General features: G+C 40.6%; 1 protein-coding gene across 2 annotated transcripts in view; it reads left to right on the plus strand.

The window, feature by feature from the left end:
- The first annotated feature begins 467 nt into the window (after positions 1 to 467).
- The window catches only part of LOC124150600 (neuropeptide Y receptor type 5-like), a 32,053-nt gene continuing 11,015 nt past the window's right edge, over positions 468 to 21,505 (plus strand). The window contains exons 1-2 of one of the 2 annotated variants that reach the window (XM_046522548.2): positions 468 to 1,008; positions 20,627 to 20,717. The gene's annotated coding sequence lies outside the window, so the exon portion shown is untranslated. The remainder of the gene's footprint in view (positions 1,009 to 20,626; positions 20,718 to 21,505) is intronic. The other variant, XM_046522549.2, reaches the window with a different exon arrangement.

Genomic DNA, 21,505 nt, shown 5'->3' on the forward strand with positions numbered 1-21,505 from the left:
TAAAAACGGGATTAAACCCATATCACTCACTCACTCACTGTGGTTTATAAACACATGCTTAGAATATAGTCGTTATCGTACGATTGACTCTGCCTATAGTTACCGGGAGGGAATGACATGTTACCGTTGTTTTCAGTTATTGACCGCTATTGTTCGCCCGAAGGAATCTGTTTCGGCAGATAATATAGACTGATTAACCTCTGGCGTTGACGTTATATATTATGGTTATAGAAAAGGGTTTTATCGCTTTATTTGTACTTTCCTTTGTAAGTCTTCCTGAATATAGAGTATTGCCTGTTCTCCTATACTAAAGACACCAGCTAACACCCACTGTACGTAAGTACGTACGTACATGAGAGATTCAGTACCTTTTTCATATATGTATGACTATCAGGGCGGGCACCTGCAGCTGGCGTCGACGCTGTTCGTCATTGAAGCCTTTCCATAACGGCGTCCAATGCGGTGGAACTGGCGAATCGATAGCAGCGCCTCCAACCTCGTTAGGAGCGTATGTATACCCAGGCAGGTGCCGGACTCGGTCAGGATTCCTCATGCTCAGATGAAAGTTGTAGGCAGCAGTGAACAAGCATGGACTAATGCACAGTCAGAACTAACTCATTTCGCTGGAAACACTACACCGATAAGACTCGTTTGTGGCAATCCTCAGATTTCAAGATTACATTTCTGTGCGTTTTAATATGTTCTATGTCGTCTATTCTGGGATGTCGAAACTTTTACATGACCACTGTTGAGTGAGAAACTTACCGCCCCGTGCTCCTGACAACAACATAAATGTGTCATGTTTACATTTTGTAGCATTTGGATTTGTACACACGCAGGAGCCCACATGCCGCAGTGAGTAAAATGTCCTGTAACCGGAGCGCAAACCAGACTCGAGATGACTGGACATACATCAACATGGTACTTGACACGTGGTTTGAGAAACAATCGCAGGCAACCTTAGAATGGGGTTATCTGCCAGATCTACCACACTAATTGTACTGTCAGGTGAGTGTTTTTGACATGTATGCTACACATCCTACATTTGGTTCAAGACTAAACTGCTTTTACTTGATGGCATTTGCCAGTTCTTTTATTACTTATATTATCACTAGATTGGAATATATCTGCAAAATTAGCTGACCGTTTTGAGACAGAAATTGCTGATTTTTTATTCCACTGACAATATTCTAAATTAAACATTTTATATAAAAGGCATCCGTTCGACAAAAACTGTTTCATACATGTATTTATGTGTTGTTCGGACAAACCCAAGAAAGGTCTAGCTATTGGTATTTCAAACAATGCGCATTGTTCTACTAATCAATTGTTATTAACAATACATAGAGACATATTATCTATAAAACATTTTACTAAAAGCACTATCTCCGTTATGCTATTTTCGGATATTAACGAAGCCAAACCATCAACATCATACGTACAATTGAATGAATGTTTACACACAATAGATCGTATTTCCTTTTAGAATCGGTCGATTTATTACCGTCCCTAAGGTTGACATCAAGTTCGTGTATGCATATACAATAAATTCGTAGATTTCTAATTGTATAAGGGAGGTTGGGTAGCTTAGTGGTTAAAGCAATTCCCGTCCCGCCGAGGGTCCGGGTTTAATTCCCCACAGGGCTACAATGTGCGAAGCCCATTTCTGGTGTCCACCGCCGTGATATTGTGATATTACCCAATAGTGCCCCCTCGTTACTTTAGTAGGAATACAGGTATCAACACCGTCTGCAGTGTAATACCTAACTGCAATGTTCTAATGTGTAGATCCAACACACTACCCGTGAATATACGCGATAGAAGAGTCTTTAGCAACCCATGCTTGTCCTAAGAGGCGATTATGCTTGTGGTAAGAGGCGACTAACGGGATCGGGTGGTCAGGCTCGGTGACTTGGTTTAAGCATGTCATCGTATCCCAATTGCGTACTCATGATGTCATAATGATGGTCCAGACTCAATTATTTACAGACCGCCATAGTTTTGCTGGAATGTTGCTGAGTGCGGCGTTAAACAACAAACAAACAAAAACATGCATGTATAGATGTGTATTACCTTACTAATATATTTCGATGGCAAGGTATAAAGATCAACATCGCCTACATTGTAATACCTAAGTAGTATTTCCCGATGTGTAGATATTATCAAAACATTATCGTTGACAGTGTAATACCTGAGTTATATATCCCGATGTGGTGATAAACCAAATCAGGTAACATTTATTCCAGACACGCAAAGTAAATATATTCTAACTTGATGTGCTTCGATCACTTTGGTGAATGAATACACATTAGATTTGTCTACTGTATAAGTGCCAGAAAATGGTATTTGTATCGTTTGATGAAGTCTCTCCTCTAGGAGGAACTTGGTCTTGCAGGCATTAGATGTATAAGATGCCAATATGGTTCCTGGTGGAGCCGCCGACACCAATATTTGCAGTAATTATTAGTAAGAGGAGAATAGTAATAAATATTCATATTATCTATATTACTCTATGAACTCTTTATATCAACCGTTCCCCCTTTAATTATATTTATATTGTTTACGTAAATATATTTCAATTGTCACCAGGTTACTAGATTCATAAAGGCATGAAGGAACTGAACAGATGGAATGTGTGACTGAGTGAGTAATTTGGGTTTAGCGCCGCTTTTAACAGTATTTCAGTTATATCACGGCGTGTCAGCTTCATGTGGAAGGAAAGCCCCAAGTGATGCAGGTCTTTGACGTTTACCAGTTCGGTGAAACCCACGAACACGGTTACAGTTCTGACAAAGCTAGAAACATAATCGGGGCGAACCGGGATTCGAACCCACAATCATAGGCTTCTGGTGTGCCTATGGGAAGCAACTCTGCACAGCGAATCGCGACTGGGCCACTCGTTCCCTCTGAAGGAATTGAGAATATAAGTACATGAAAACAAACGCTCAGTTGCTTTTCTACAGCAGGTTATGAACGAATGGTTCATTTGATTTTGTGTCTGGGATTCTATGGCCAAATCCTTCGTATTCACTAAATTGATTGAAATCTTCCCATTAAACATGCTTGCTTCTGGATTCACTTTGAACACACCACCTACGTGTACCCTGTTCGTAAAGGTCGAATCGATGTAAGCGTGGAGGGGGAATCTTGAGTACAAGGGCTTCGTGCCGGGCACGCGTTCGTGTCATTTCTGTATGATGTAAACGTTCATTGCATCTTGTTAAGATTCCTAAAACGTGTCTGTGTAAATGTTTATAAAGATTATTTAATGGAATATCTCGGTCATTCTGCCATGAACAAGGGATATATTTCTATGGATATACAACGTCCATATTACAATGACTGCGACGTTTCGATAGAGATACTAACACCGTTATCAAGCTCACCCTTATCAAGCACACCCTTATCAAACTATCCACACCGAAACATGGCAGTCATTGTAATGGAGAAGTTGTATATCCATAGAAATATCTCGCTTGTTCATCATACCAACTTCTAAATGCCACTTAAAAAGTCCCCCTGTCATGTAAGAAAACACGTGAAAATATCTATAAAACAATAATTACACTGCACGTGTGTCAGGACGTGACCCCCTCTACACACTTTGTCTTGTGTCGTGACAGCCGATAGTGGCAATTGATAATATGCTCATACAAAATAATTTCTGTCCTTGTGATTACGTTTCTATTAAACAGATACATCTTGCACGGATGTAGCCAAGCAATGGCGAGCGGCTTTACATATGTCTTCACAGGTTTCAATAACGTTCTCAACTCAAAGACTTCATCACCCGTACCGCAAGCTCCTGAAGTCAGCTGATTATAAATATGAAAGTCCTTTGATATAACGGAACTCTATTTCACTCTGTACTTTCAAGTTACCTACATCCCTGATGAACTGCAACCTCCGATTTCATCATTTCAATTACCGGTGGTGATAATGAAATATTGATGGAATTGAGCCGCTCTGTTACTCGTATTAACAAAAACATTACCAAGATGGACCATTGGGAATGTCTTTGGCAGATTACTTTAATCAGTTGGAAATCGTTTAACTTTGATTGTAGCACAGTTTTATAACACCGGTTAATGTCTATATTTATCACACAGTTGCGTGATGGAAGCTTTAACCACTGCATTGTTCCCTTTTATCAGGAGAGAATGGATTAAACGGTTGGTGCGGTTTGGCAAGATTGTATTAAGACCATAACCGCATCGCGTTAAAGGTACATTTAACGGATCAAATCGAATTATCGGATCGTTTGCAACTGAAAAGCACCCAAAGCAGCTCTGCATTATCTTTCGTGGGTTGTCTAAAGCTGCTAAACAAAACATGTTGTCGATAATAACTAACAGTAAGAGTTTAAAGAAACAACTTGAATTTAGAATCCTATTCATGAAGGAGAAATACTGGAAAGGTTACGTGTCTCCTTAAGGTCCTTGTATATACATGTCTGGAATACAAGACCAAATATAATGTAATTAAATAGTTTATTAATATAATGTTTTCTTTTTAGCGTTCTTAATGAACTAACGTTTATGTTCTTTTTATAGAATGGCAACCATAACCATTGGTACTTGAAATTTAATGTTGAACACGACGTAAGTAATTTAGAATAGTGTTCAACTCTCCTGGTTTGATAACGAAATATCTATTTTAGTTTACTTACTGTATATGAAGCATACCCTGACGTTTTCCCAAAACATCGGACGCTTCTTTAATGTTTCTAAACCTTGGCCTTTACAATTACAAAAAGGTAAAAGCGGAAATGTCGGGTCCATGTAACTTGAGTTTTTTTAACAACACGTGTGAGAGGATGAATTATGATGATTTTGTTGCTGCAGTATTTTAGCAGACAAATAGTTAATATGTAACAGTATTAAAAATTCTGTGAACTGGCGGTCTGTGTGTATCGTGCACTGTAATTCCATATACAATACTACAACGCAACGTAAACCAAGACAGCTAACAATAAAATACAAACAACAATCATGACATGCATGTGTCAAAATAAAGCCAATATCATCTTAGGTTTACCGAGAAAACAGTATGTGACATGCTGGACTTCCTTTGATAACATCTATGTACAATTTGGGGGAAAGGCATGGAGACAAGACGTAGGCCTCCCAATGGCCACCAACTGTGCTCCCCTACTTGCAGAATTGTTTCTATGCATATGAGTATGAGTCGGAATTTCTGCTCGGAATGGCAAAGTCAAAACAAGGTAATTTGGCAAATATCGATGATCTGATATCGTTTAATAACCATAAAATTCCCTTACACTGATTTACCCACCTGAACTAGATATAAAGGAGCCTGGTGAGAGCGCATCATCTGGTTTCGTGCTTAGATCTGTGCATAAAGATTCAGAGTGACAAAACACTGCTCTTTTCACCATGACTTCAACTTTTAAAAAGTCAACTTTCCCTTAATGTCGATCAATGTTCCTGCAGCTACAGCCCACAGTGTCTAAATTTCACAACTTTTCAGGTACAATCGAGAATGCTCTTTCTGCCATGAGTTCAAAGTAGCGTCATAAGACTCTTGCCGAGCTGTTGTTTAGTCAAGGTTACATCATTCAAGGCCTCAGTAAAGCTTTCAGAAAGTATATGTGGATGACATTTCCAAATTTGGGGCGGTCGGGTAGCCTAGTGGTTAAAGCGTTCGCTCGTCACGCCGAAGACCCGGGTTCGATTCCCGACATGGGTACAATGTGTGAAGCCCATTTCTGGTGTCCCCCGCCGTGATATTGCTGGAATATTGCTCAAAGCGGCGTTAAACCAAACTCACTCACTCATTTCCAAATTTGACGCATCAGTGACAAGAATGATGTAGTTCCCTATTTTGACGTGTACCATATGTTCCCATGCTTTCTCGAGGGAACAAATAACTAGCATTTGCATGTTTTTGTAACGGTTGCCACCGGTGGGTCAGGATGCCCTCACCTCTTCGCAAAAAGAAGAGCTTTGACCTGGAGTTTGTTGTAATTAAGAATGGCCTCTATGTATATGTTTCGGGAACATATTGAAATGTCATATATTAGATGCGACCTGTAACAAAGATATTCTACGTACACCAGTGTTTAGTTTAATGATGTGTTGAAAACACAACAGAACAGTCATGTATTTCTTAATGGTCAGGGGGGCACGGGTGGCCCAGTCGTCTAAGGCGCCGCGATTCGCTGTGCGGAGTTGCGTCCCTTGGGCACGCCAGAAACCTATGATTGTAAGTTCGAATCCCGGTTTGCCCCGATTATGTTTCTAGTTTTGTCCGCACCATACCCGTGCTCGTGGGTTTCACCGAAGTGGTAAACGTCTGAGACCTGCATCACTTCGGTCTTTCCGCCCACATTAAGCTGACACGCCGTGATATAACTGTAATACTGTTAAAAGCGGCGTTAAACCCAACTCACTCACTCACTTAATGGTCAAGGCGACGACACAGCTTTGGATTAAACTTTGGACCATTCCCTAAGGCCCGTATTCGATAACTCCATGGATATTTTGGTGCCATTCGAAATGACTGGCATAATATTATCAGTTGTTTAAAACCCAACTCACTCACCCACGCAACTCATTGTCACCAGCAAATGTTTTACCCAGATCTTACACATTACTAACCGTCAGAAGTGGAGACACTGAGCCTAACACATGTTTATCTTATATTTGTTTTGTTATGTTTCTCGACAGCACGGTTTCGTTATGAGAAGCCGTGATGTGTATCATTATCGTGCCATTGACTACTGTCTTTCATATAAATAATTTAAAAGTCGTATTTGAGTGAGAGGATGATTATAGTTTTACAACGTTCTTTATCAATGTGCCTGCAATATGATGTTAGCGAAAGCACTATGGGCATTACAAATGATACCCAAGTAAGGAATCAAAACCGTGTTTTCAGTGCAACAAGCGAATTCTTCAACCAGTTGGTTACCTCACAGTCCTCACGGTATTTTCAGTCCTCGATGATGCTTTCATTCATACAGCTCTATGTGACCAGAATATTGCCGATGCGATGGAAACGTTTTAACTCACTTACGCAAGATACAATTAAGTCGCGCTCGGACGCTTCTAATCTGACAAGATAATGACAGCGCTCCTCAGATATCCCCTCTTGCACTCTTCGAGCAAGATTATTTCTCATAGATGTGACATGGCGTTTTAAACATGGGATTCAATTTCTCGTGAAACATATCATCTTCCCACTGCGTAAAATGAATCCACCGGTGATGTCTTCGTCACAACTACTTCAACGTCAAAATGGATACATCACTGGTACATAGTTTGTTAAGTTTGACATGAATTGAAATTCTATCATGACATTGAAGAATGCTTGATTCTGATTGGTTAAAAAGAGATTTCCGTTTGGCAACAGAAACCTTTTTTGAACATATTAAGCCTTTTCACACAAACAACGTGCGAATGAATACATCGATAGGCTAAATATCGATTCATAAAAAGCTCACCGACGATCACCGATAAGAACTGTATACGTATCGATATCTCCTCTATTAGTATTAGACGCTGGGTCTCCAATACACGCCGGGTCAAAGGCTCTCGCGAAATTAATAGACGGCCGAGCGTCTAAAAGAGTAAATAAGGTACGTTTGATATGGGGTGTTTTGGGCGACACGTTTGACGTTCTGGGCTGTAACCCGGAGTGTTTCGATGAAATGACAAGACTTAACAAAGGCTTATCTTTTGCATACAAATAATATCGTTTATGAAACTGTTTGGGACATGTTCGGTGGCCAACAGGTAATTTCCTCATTGAAACACACGATAAGGGAAGTAAAATATCACATTACCAAAAGTGTAATAACTATTAAAAAACATTATTCATGACAACAAGTTGTTTACCAACCTTTTTGTGATTACTACCCCGGTATTTATTGGCAACTGCCGTCAAGCGCTCCGTTCCAAATCAACATAAGAGGTATCTACTCTCCAGTGAGACTACCTCAAATTTCAAAACACAGTAGGTTTATCTCCTAAATATCTGATCAAATATCATTTTATATATATAAACAAGTGCTTTCATCAGGTGTATAAGTATTAAATACTTAGTCCAGATATTCAATGTAAGTTAAATTTTTCATAACACCTGAAAAGCCGTTGAACGGCGAAATATCTTGTTTGGATAACGGAGTTTTTACAGCACACATATCCGGACTATCTCGTATATATACGATATTTAATTATGGTCATCAAATTGTGATGTGTGATTGTGTTATCGAGTGGAGTGGTTAGAACTGTGTGTACATGAGTGGCGTTGCAAACATAGCAATTCTAACCACGTAACAAGATTACTTAATTCAGGCTGTTGTTGCGTACTTTTACTTCTCATAATGATAACTCGAGCCGACATCCATTCACGACCAAACCACGTACATAAGAATTCGATTACTATACTGTAAATAGTTCAACATTTAGAGACCAACGAAAGAAAACACATTGCAATATAAGCGACAAAACCCTTTCCATATTTATAAGAAGAAGCAGAGTTGATTGTACAATTCCGAATGACTATATCCTGAGCACATGTTTATGAATCACTATCAAATGACGATGATACCTGGTGTCCTCGAAAAGTTGAACGCAATCTGCCCCACCTGTGGCACCCGTCGCAAACACATGCAAAGGTTGGTTTGTTGTTTAACGCTGCACTCAGCAATATTCAAGCTATATGACGGCGGTCTGTAAATAATCGAGTCTCGACCAGACAATCCAGTGATTAACATCATGAGCATCCATCCACGCTATTGGGATCAATGACATTGCATCAGCCAAGTCAGCGAGTCTGACCACCCGATCCCGTTAGTCGACTCTTACGACAAGCATAGTCGCCTTTAACGGCAAGCATGGGTTGCTGAAGACCTATTCTACCCCGGATCCTCACGGGTCACATGCAAAGGCAAGTCAACTGTTCACCTGACAAAACACTGGAACATATGGTAAAAGTGAAAATAGGGACTTGATTCGGACACAATTTTTGTCACTGATGCGTCACATTTGGAAACGTCCACCACATGTCTACCATAACGGAGACAACCATGTTTTTAGTTTGTTGGAACAAAACTTAATACCATACAAAAAAACAACAACAAAAAACACAGTTGATCGAGAATTGGACAAAACAGCTGATCAACCGCTTGCAAACATTCAGCGTGAAGATCGCAGAGATGGCAGATAATGTTTGAGAACAAACGAACCGGTGAGTAGTTCTAAAGCGGCAAGCGTTGGTCATCAACTTCAAGCGATGTCTCTTCACAAACCGGAATGTAACAGGGGCGCTTGCGTGGGAGAAGTTTCACTTTCTCCGGGGGAACATTCACACTGTACTATACTTGCATAACCAAGTAATCAATTTAGTGTGTACATGAATGTACTATAAACAGTTCCAATTAAGGTTCACGGCCATATTATAACCCCATATCTCAAATACTTGCACCCTGTGCACAAATCACCACCATTCATCCTCGGCATTAGTTCGCCTGTTCCAACTTTGAAGATTCACCTTTACAATATTCCTTTACACCTTTACAATTATATAAAGGTTCAAGCTCATAAATGTAATAATTTAGCTGAACATATATGAACACAGTATGAAAGGGACCAAATTACCTTTCCGGGAAACAACATCGCTTAGTCGTACAGGACCTTAACCAGTCGTATGTTTCCTTGAATGGTACTTTTGGTAGGCGAGATTATCAAGAGTTTTGTTATCCATTACAGGTCTCCGTTTAGCGTTTTCCCAATTATGATCGGACGTTAATGTTAATCTTGAAACAATAAATATAAATTGTCAATGCAAGAGAATAACCATCCTAGATTTTCTACCAAAACTGATTCCACTTGGCGTAAAGGGCAAATAGCTGTGGAAATTATATGAAATTATAAAACATCCTTTTAATTTGCCAATAAAATACACGTTTTGCATGTTTATCCTTGTTAAGAAACAATAAAGCTGGAACCATGCAAGGTGCCATGACACTCGTATCATCCGCTGTAGAAAGGTTAACTAACGTTATAACCTTGGCGTTTCTTTCAGTAGCTGTGTAAAGTGTCTCCCGATTGCAGGTGTTACAGAAATGATTCCAGATGTTACAGAAATCACCAACTGTTGCAGAAAATATATAGTTACTAAGCGAGCGTTCCGGAAATGACGTTTGTCACATCACCTGTGACCGTTATGACGATTTTGACGATTTGACATCACCTGTTGGTGAAATGACGCTTGTGACACCAACTATTGGAGAAATGACGCTTGTGACACCAACTATTGGAGAAATGACGCTTGTGACACCAAACTTTCGGAGAAATGACGCTTGTGACACCAACTATTGGACAAATGACGCTTGTGACACCAAACTATTGGAGAAATGACGCCTGTGACACCAACTATTGGACAAATGACGTTTGTACATGTGACACCAACTATTGGAGAAATGACGCTTTTGACACCAACTATTGGAGAAATGACGCTTGTGACACCAACTATTGGAGAAATGACGCTTGTGACACCAAACTATTGGAGAAATGACGCTTGTGACACCAACTATTGGAGAAATGACGCTTGTGACACCAACTATTGGAGAAATGACGCTTGTGACACCAACTATTGGAGAAATGACGCTTGTTATTATATGATAGTGGCGATAATAGAGGCTGGGAAAATGTCCCGAGATATGGCAATGACGTGTTACAGGCATAGGCTTTTACGACTCAAGCTTGAGAAATATGACAATGAATGCGCGACAAAAATACGATACCATGATCAATTAAAAAGACATTTCTCATATGTGCACATAATACAAGTAGTTGTTAAAAATACGATTGAAACAACTTTGATAGATTGGATTAATATAATATTGATTCCTTCGGAAAATCTATCAGCGGTCATGATGAGCCAACAATGACTTCCTTCTAGGGAATGTAACTCAACAATAACTTGAAGTTGTATCCTTTCAAAGGAACATCTCCTAATGTGATACAAATCGGGAGTAGTGTGTTTGTGGACAATGTCATGTCCCCAGAGACGTTTAACCTCGTTAATAACCAGCACCCAAAGGCGAGGATCTCAATGAAACCGGACTAACCTGGCGGTGACCTCTCTCAGGGACATCCCGCATGTTGCCAATTGAATCTCACCCGAAAACAACCGGCAGTGGTTTTACACTTTCACTGCCTCCAGCCTCACGATTCCTAATTTGTTGACCTATAATCGAATAGTCCCCAACTCCCCCAATTGCTCAATTTGATTTAGTCGGCTGTTCCTGCATTGAATGATGTCTGCCTGGGGATGATCTATATTTCCAATTTGTCGGTACACTCTAACAACTATATGTAAAAGGGGTGCGTCAGAGACGGTGCCTCATGTAATTATCGCGTTTATCTTTTATTAGGAATGCAGACAGCCAAACTCGTTGTGTATGATGGGGTCACGCACTGACCCATGTTCGAGATTAATATCCCCATTGATTGGAAACTTAAATTTTCCGGGCAATTATACTATTCCCAGGAATGTTCTTAATGTCTTGGATCTTGATTAAAATTAACCAAAGGGACAACACGCTCTGTTAATGCAACACTGAAACAGCCTCAGACACACTCATACATTCTCGGTAGTGTTGCATTAATTACAGTGCTACTCAAAAGATCGAGTAGGAGTGCTGACATAAAAGTAAGTTGGCCGAAGTGGATGGAACTCTTTTGCTTCCGTAACATACGTCGTGAGATAATTTGTAGTGAAGGTTGTAGAAGTGCGATACTGTCAGAGCAATCTGTAGAGCTAGTGGCCAGATTGAGTGTTTGGTGTTGATGCTCCAAGATGCTTCTGAATAAAGTGCTAACTTAACATTCCAATTTATTTAGCAAACTTTAGACTGAACGTATTAATAAATATTTTCCATATGCTATGTCTTAAGACGTACTGGTATTGAAGAGTGATAATTCATACCAAACAATGTCTGACTGCACCTAGTGGTATTACTGTAAACGCACACCGAATGCTCCAAATACAGAATAAAGACGATCCAAGTGCAAATACCCTCGATCACTGATTAAAAGTTTTGTATTTATGTTCGAATTAACCTCCGGAAACTAAAGACACTTCTTATTACTTAGTAGACGTCATCAGCGTTTCAACGGAACGTATTTATAATTAGATTTAGTGGTAATTTATCTGTAGATATACGGCCTTTCTCCGTGGAAGACATTAACAGGCAACCACGAAAAAAATAATATTATTACTTTTAGAAGAGCTCATTTAACAATGTGATCCTTAGGGTTTTAGATTTAAAAGTGTTGTGTGTTCTTTGTGTTACAATTCTTTCTGTCAGTGACTTTTGTTCTTGAGCAGCTCAATTTCATTCAAAAGTGTCCACGTTGTTAAACCTGGAAAGTGTGAAATTTGCAAGTACCGTTCGCCGAGTTAAGTGGTTAATATTATGGGTCCGATAAATCAAATAGATCATACAAATTTACGACATAAACGACGAATATATCGTGGCTTGTATGTTTTCCTGTTTCAAGTACCGCATATACTAAGTCTTCTTTTCATAAGAGCCAACAAATATTAGGACGTGGACCCTTTACACAACGCGAAAGTACTTTTGATATATACCCACAACTGCACAAGCTAAAGGTACGCTGGTTGATTGTGTCTTATTTCCCCGACGACTTGGATGCAATGAACCACCAAGTTGACTGGATAATACCCGCCCAGTTAAATCTCCTCGTGAATATTTCGTACCGCATCTTACAACATTTGGTACATACGGAAGCGTAGTAGGGCCACGGTGAATTTTTTTTTGTCTAAGTATCTCCTACGTAGGACTTAGTTTCTCCTACGTAGGACTTAGTATGGCCTAGAATCATTATCTCTTACGTACGACTTAGTATCTCCTACGTAGGACTTCCTATCTCCTACGTATGAGATACTAAGTCCTACGTAGGAGATAGTTATTCTAGTCCATACTAAGTCCTACGTAGGAGATAGTTATTCTAGGCCATACAAAGTCCTACGTTGGAGATAATAAGTTCTACGTAGGAGATAGTAATTCTAGGCCATACTAAGTCCTACGTTGGAGATAATAAGTCCTGCGTAGGAGATAGTAATTCTAGGCCATACTAAGTCCTACGTTGGAGATAATAAGTCCTGCGTAGGAGATAGTAATTCTAGGCCATACTAAGTCCTACGTTGGAGATAATAAGTCCTACGTAGGAGATAGTAATTCTAGGCCATACAAAGTCCTACGTTGGAGATAATAAGTCCTGCGTAGGAGATAGTAATTCTAGGCCATACTAAGTCCTACGTAGGAGATAATAAGTCCTACGTAGGAGATAATAAGTCCTACGCAGGAGATAATAAGTCCTAGGCCTACTACCCTTCCGTAGGTACACAAACAACTACGTTGGACCATTATTCATGCCTTAGGGAAAAGTATAGATATAGGTGAACACGTTGTATTATGTAAATAGTCATACGAGATATCGCACCTGACTGTAAATCTGGTGAAGTAGGGATGGGATACTCGTCTTCAAGGGACTGGTGTCGCCTCAAAACGACTATGGTTTAATTATATTTCCATTATATAGGTCTGTAAGCTCTTGAGTAATAATAACCAACCTTGTTCATAATCTCTTTGTTGTCAGGCACAGGTTTTATATGGAGAAGTTCATTTAGAATCATCTGATGTGTTACATCAGACAGGTCAATACGTCTGTCAAGAATGTCTTTGTAGTGCACGGTTTTCACCATTACAATCAGGATCACAGGGCGAGTTTCCGCAGAAACTCAGTGGGATCTTTAGAGGGCTAAGAAGACGAGACATCTTCAAAGAATAGTGAACTTATTGCTCAAACATCGCATCAAGTGAGATTTAGCTGCCTCAGTTCGTGGTAAGGGAAATTATATGCTCGATTTGCGTCTGATGGTTTAGGTGCTTGACGTAGAGATATGTACATCTGAGACAAGAGAGGCCACTTTATGTGATGAAATTAGATTTACACATTATTATCATTATTATCCGATAATTGGAACACATCCAATTATCCCATATTGCGTGAATGGATAGTTTATGGAAACCTGTGTCATTCAATGGTATTGAATGACTATTAGCATCGGCAAGAATTGGAAACAACAAAACAATTCAAGACAATGTATGTTAGCCATTTTAGGATTATGCCCCAGCTGTCACTTTGTTCACTGATTTGATTATAACGCATATCATCGCGTAACTGTTTCTTTGATTTGTGATGGTGTGGGGATTTCTATCCACAGTAGTGGTCATTTTGTGGAAACACTGCACTTAACGGTAGGGTGAAACATAACAATGTTTTATTATGAGTTGGGGTTTGAGTAGTTAAAAAGATGGTGATGGTGATAGTGGTTCAACTGAGGTTGTTGTTGTTGTTGGTGGTGATGGTGACGATGATGAGGACGAAGGTGGTGGTGTTGGCGGTGGCGGTGGCGGTTGTGGTGGTTGTGACGATAATGAGGATGAAGGTTGTGGTGGTGGTGGTGGTGGTGGTGGTGGTGATGGTGACGATAATGAGGATGAAGGTTGTGGTGGTGGTGGTGGTGGTGGTGATGGTGACGATAATGAGGATGAAGGTTGTGGTGGTGGTGGTGGTGGTGGTGATGGTGACGATAATGAGGATGAAGGTGGTGGTGGTGGTGGTTCAACTGAGGTTGTTGTTGTTGGTGGTGGTGGTGGTGATGGTGACGATAATTAGGATGAGTGAGTGAGTTGGGTTTAACGCCGCTTTTAACAGTATTCCAGTTATATCACGGCGTGTCAGCTTAATGTGGGAGGAAAGCCCGAAGTGATGCAGGTCTCGGACGTTTACCACTTCGGTGAAACCCACGAGCACGGGTATGGTGCTGACAAACCTAGAAACATAATCGGGGCGAACTGGGATTCGAACCCACAATCATAGGTTTCTGGCGTGCCCAAGGGACGCAACTCTGCACAGCGAATCGCGGCGCCTTAGACGACTTGGCCACCCGTGCCCCCATAATTAGGATGAAGGTGGTGGGGGCGGTGGCGGTGGTGGTGGTGGTGATGGTGATGGTGATAGTGGTTCAACTGAGGTTGTTGTTGTTGTTTGGTGGTGGTGGTGGTGGTGGTGGTGGTGGTGACGATGATGAGGATGAAGGTGGTGGTGGTGGTGACGATGATGAGGATGAAGGTGGTGGTGTAGGCGGTGGTGGTGGTGGTGGTGACGATGATGAGGAGGAAGGTGGTGGTGTAGGCGGTGGTGGTGGTGGTGACGATGATGAGGAGGAAGGTAGTGGTGGTGGTGGTGGTGGTGACGATGATGAGGAGGAAGGTGGTGGTGTAGGCGGTGGTGGTGGTGGTGGTGACGATGATGAGGAGGAAGGTGGTGGTGTAGGCGGTGGTGGTGGTGGTGGTGACGATGATGAGGAGGAAGGTGGTGGTGGTGGCGGTGGTGGTGGTGACGATGATGAGAAGGAAGGTGGTGGTGGTGGTGGTGACGATGATGAGGAGGAAGGTGGTGGTGGTGGTGGTGGTGGTGACGATGATGAGGAGGAAGGTGGTGGTGGTGGTGGTGGTGGTGATGGTGATAGTGGTTCAACTGAGGTTGTTGGTGGTGGTGTTGGTGGTGGCGGTGGTGACGATAATGAGGATGAAGGTGGTGGCGGCGGTGGTGGTGATGTTTATGGCTGTGGCGATGGCTTCGTGTAGTTGATGGTTGTGGTTGAGATGGTGGTTGAATTGATGGTGGTAGTGGTTGTGGATATGATGGGACCAATTGAAGTTGGTGGCGATGTCGTTATAGTGGTTGTATTGGTAGTTGGTTGTGATGGTGAAGATCGGTACATATCATGGTGTGTTGGTACTGATGGTGGTTGTGCTCGTTTTGATGTTGGTGGATAAGATCCTGAGATAGAACTGATCCCTCCTGAAAGTAACCTCCTAAATAAAACTTAATTGAGTTGTAAGGCTCTGTGACATGTTTCGTTTCGTGTCATCGTACCTCGATGGCTTGGGACATCGTAAATAATATCAATTACTAGTTTGTGCAGTCAGATTATTTCCGCGTTCAGGTAATCAAACGTTTAAAAGAAATACAAGTGACATCAATTAGTAAGTGAGTAGTCTCTTTCCCTTTATTAACAATCAAATATAAAATTGGAATAGTTTATTAATAATGTTCTACTCAAAACATAAACATATTTTTCCCCGTTTTCTAAGATACATCTTATATGCTCCGAACTGAGAGAAACTACTGATGTTTAGAACATAAGGTTTGATATCAGTAAAAGCATGCTTCTTTTTCCTAGTTTGGCGCACACGCACTCTTGATAGCTTGGAAGCTGAGAATACTAACAGTATGGTCCAACACGCCTGTCTTGGTTTATCTTTTGTAGACAAGACATCCGTAAACATGCCACCTACGAATCAGCCTGGAATCCGTGTTGGCAGTTTCTTTGAACTTGAACATGCTCGATATGCGAGACTGAACCTGGCTAGGTTTATCTGCGGACATCAGTATAGTCTCTGCAACACTTGTGTTATCAGAGTGAAGTAGCCTTTCATCGTCTAGAAGGTGTAGTGGAGGGGCCTTTAAGGAACGCAATTCCAGCTCCACTGTTTCCGTGCTTAATAATAGTAAGTCCTTTAACGATACTCGACTTCATCAGAGCTAATACAAGAAAGACAAGAGACGTTCATTAGCAGTGGTGAGGTGAAATGGGCTTTAACGTCGCGATCAAGATTATTGCACTTATATGGCGATATGCATGCACACGAGTGTGTGGGTGCTTGTACTAGTTTAATAATGCTTGCAAATATCCACCGCGTTACCATGCCGCAGTCTAACATGGATAAACCACTCAGGAACAGTGTACTGACTCCGAACTGACCAGTCCGTACTCAATGACGAACGCCAGGCAGGGTAACAAGAAGTACCATCTTTTAACATCTTTTGATATGACGTGGACAGGGGATCGAACCACCGCTCTTTCCACTAGACTACAGAGGCTGTCCGTTTATTAAAGCAGCATTCAATAGATGTACATGTACGTTAAGAGTGATGGTCATTCTTCCCTTTTTACATATATGACGGTGGGGTTCGATGGCATTACACCGGGGATGTTGGGATCCAAACCGTGTCTGAGGTCTCCAAAGACGAACAGTTTTTCAGTTGACGTCAACCTCATCAAATATATAAAACACGTCAACGCAAAGGGATAACACAGTCTCGATTATCCACAGAGATTCCATTGGGCGTTAAAGGCAAAATAGCTGTGACATTATAATAGAAATGGATCAGTGGCGATCAATCATATATTCAATTATATCAAAGGATAACACGGGGAACAACAGAGTTTCACATAGCATACCCAATTAGGGCCTCTCTCATTAACCCTTTGGGAACCACACCACCTCAATTAACTGATGAAATACGAACAACTTCATATAACAAATATTTGCTTCCAAAGACACTAATCAATATTGCAAGATTGTTTTATATCTTTGTTGTTGACATGAACAATGCAATTATGTTGAAGGATTTACATTTATGTTTGCGTAATGAACGGTGTTACAGAACCACCAGGAATATTTTCTTCTCTGACAACAATTTCATGCCGATCTTTCTTGTTTTCTTGACTTGTGGATTGGTGGGCGTGTTAAGGACGGTCATAATACAGATGCGCTGGAAAGGATTAACGGTAATTTTAATATGCACGGTTCTTCTAATGCAGGTATTTGTATGTAATTATTGAATCATATTATTATATCAAAGAAGATGAAGAACTTTAACTTCGCGATCGTATATAAAAATACATTTGGGATTTAAGGTGTATAATGTACAAATATGTATATCTTGGGCTGGCGTATAAACTTATAACTTTGACACAGTATGACCCCATCCGTCGGTGTATAAGACACAACCTCAGTCCAAGTCAGTAAGGTGAGCTAAACAACTGACATACATTATAAATAAAAAACTACCAAAAACATTTCGATAATAATAAGAAATCTCTTTTGGTACTAGGATTAGATCAGGAACGGAAGAAATGTTCAGCCAGTTAATCCCAAACGTGTTTAATCACATGTATGCATCCGGAATCTTCTCACGATGCGATCTAAGAAAAAACCCTCTGCAGGTAAATTGCTGTTTTCGTTCCAGTTTTTCCTAGCATCTTTTTGAGGCACGCTAATTCATTCGGATCGATCAGAATCCGATGTTTTATACACTCAATGTTCACTACTCGACCACCCACTAACTTCGTTTTGCCCCCAATGCTATTTAAAGCTGGTAACTTCAAGGACAAAACATTGGAGAAGTTATTTTCAGAAGATTTAAATTAATAAAGAACATAAGGACGTTTCAATTTGACAAAGCGAACATCATGCAATTTCATACGCCAATCACGATCAACGTTTATTTGAAAATTAAACTGTGCTCATCGCAGATATAATTGTCTGTGATGAACAAACATTTAAACAACATGTACAGTCAGTTAAACAGTTGCTAGGAGCGTAGCATCATGATATCCTTCAGTGTAAACTGCTCCTCTTTTAGGGGGAAATTGGAATTAAAAGAGAGAACTAGCACCATTGCTACATAGCATATATGTATGTCCTTGTTTCAAAGATACCATATCTAAAACGTGTTTGTAAATGTGTAGACTAACTTCTTTCCAATGCTATTAAGTAAGAAAGTTCACATAATATAATATCATCGGATTACAAGATTTCAATTACATCAAGGGCGGGAATACAGCCCTCTGCAAATGGCATTTACTAATAACGTAATTGTGAAAGCATCTCTTGTTCAAATAAGGACACATAGTAACAGGACACGAGCATAAAAATTTAAATGGTAAAGTAAAATAATGTTCACATAGCACACCAGTGAGTGAGTGAGTATGGTTTTACGCCGCTTTTAGCAATATTCCAGCAATATCACACCGGGAGACACCAGAAATGGGCTTCACACATTGTGCCCATGTCGGGAATCGAACCCGGGTCTTCGGCGTGACGAGCGAACGCTTTAACCACTAGGCTACCCGACCGCCCCCATAGCACACCAGGCTCATGTTAGCAATACGTGCTCGCGTTTCTTGTGGAAATACACGCATTTGTTGGAAGAAGATAAATAATTATAGTTATATATGTACTAAATCTGTGTTTACTTGCATAATGGCTTGTCCTTCACTGGTGTCATTGGTGTTTCCAAATATATAATTCAGTGCGAGCAATTTTCATGTACGTAAAGGAGAAGATAAACCAAGTCGTGAGTGAGTCAATGAATTGAACTCAACTCAGATTTGAAAAGGGTATCGAGTATATCAACATCTTATAGACATTATTTTCGAGATGGGTTAGTTTGGTTTAACGCCGCTTTTAACATTATTCCAGTTGTATCACGGCGTGTCAGCTTAATGTGGGAGGAAAGCCCCAAGTGATGCAGATCACGGACATTTACCACTTCGGTGAAACCAACGTGCACGGGTATGGTGCTGACAAACCTAGAAACATAATCGGGGCGAACCGGAATTCGAACCCACAATTAAAGGTTTCTGGCGTGCCCAAGGGACCCAACTCTGCACAGCGGAGCGCGGCGCCTTAGACGACTGGGTCACCCGTGCCCCCCTTTTAGAGATGATCATTAATCACGTCGACCTGTATCAACGCAATATATGAGATCGTTACACGCAATGACAGTTTCCATGAACCTTTTCATTCTCAGTAAAGCTTTCAAAAAGTTTTATGGTTGACTGGTGGAGGACGCATCAGTGACAAAAGTAATGTCCGATGCAATTCCCTATCGTGGCTTGTACCATTTGTCCCATGTATTTTCAGGTAAACAATTGACTTGCCTTTGCATGTGTTTGTGATGGTTACCACCTTTTCGCGAACACCTGATATCACTGAACACCTGATATCACTATTTCATTAACACATACTAATGATACAGTCGGAATCGTACAATTGACTCACCGTTTAGCAGAGAATTCTTATGAATATGGAAAGGATTTTGTCGCTTTTGCAAATAGCAATGCCTATCTCAAATATTCGTTGTCATGCCTTAGTGAATTGTGCATTAAACAACAGCTGAAACATGCATATATTTCCTTGCGTATTTATGCAGGCACAATACAAAGCTAAAGTACCGTAACCGTGGACAGGTAGCAGTATTGGTACCTCAATGAACGGTCTACTAATTGCATTATTTAATCATACTTTAGTATTTATATTATTATTATATCTCCACGAGAGATAATACATTATTCATTACACATGATGTTTACTCAGTCATGCTCCACAGAAGCGTTCTCTCCCCTACCCCATGGTATTACAGTCGTTTAAGTCAAATATTGAACCTCTGCATTGTACCTATGTTTACCAAGGTGATTACCCACTGATAGACAATACTAACTCGGCCTGGTTCGGCGCCATCTGTGTTTACGCCAGGGAACAACACAATCCCCACTGGTGGCAATGGTGCCTGCTGACCTTGGAGATCGGCCAGGCCATATCGGTCTGTCTTCATTCATGTGTAAGGGCGCCACTAATGATGTGCATTAGGCGCTGCAGTTGTTGAGCTGACAGATAGCTTTAAGTGCTGCAATTATATGACTGCAGGTTCACCGAGGCGAAATACAGTAGCTGAGATAACAGACTTGCATCTCGGACCAAGGAGTTGGAACATTTGTAAACTGTTTCAAGCCTCACGGTAGGTAACAACAGATGATAGCTGTAGATATCTTACAAAAGATATGGAGAAATGAAATCAAATTGTACTTGCTTCATTTATACAGGATTCTTGGAAGTGCAAAGTTAGTTTTCCTTAAGGTTGTGGTTTTAAGCATCTGCATGCACTAAACATGACTATTTTCAACCAATATCACTGTCTTACACTCAAGAGCATTAAACGTAGTACATGCAGTATGCGAAAAATATAAAAAAGACAAATAAGAAAGAAACTTCCGATCCAGATAATTACACCAACAGTGCCCGACGAGTTCTTGCCACCATTCAAGGTTCAATTTGTCCAGATGCATGTCTATATCACACTATTGTCCAATTTGAAAAAGAAAGTTTCTTTTTTCGTTATTTTCCTTAAATGTTGTTTTTCTCTCCTACTTCTGGAATTACTCGAGCCTGCCTGATCGCAGACAAACGGGTGATCACTGAAATCAAAACTGAAAAAGAGGCGCATCCTTAACTTTGAAGGACCGTCCTCGTGTCGCGGTTACGTCGATAGACGAGATCCAAATTTGCTAAATAACCATATGCCCTCATCTCTTTCAACTGTTGTTATTTGAACGCAAATATTATTTTGAATGTGTTTATCCGATGAGCCATAACAATAGTGTTCTTCCGTTTGCAGTCAATCTTAATTTAATACAGATGTCTTTATGTTATAATTTATGCACCTGAAAAAGTGCATGGTGTAAAGTCCCCTAAATAGAAATAACCTTTTCCACCAATAACCCAGTACACAAAAAACAATAAAAAACT

Source organism: Haliotis rufescens, unplaced genomic scaffold (genome assembly GCF_023055435.1).
Source record: "Haliotis rufescens isolate VD_foot unplaced genomic scaffold, xgHalRufe1.0.p SCAF_75, whole genome shotgun sequence".
In the NCBI taxonomy this organism is placed as follows: Eukaryota; Metazoa; Mollusca; class Gastropoda; order Lepetellida; family Haliotidae; genus Haliotis; species Haliotis rufescens.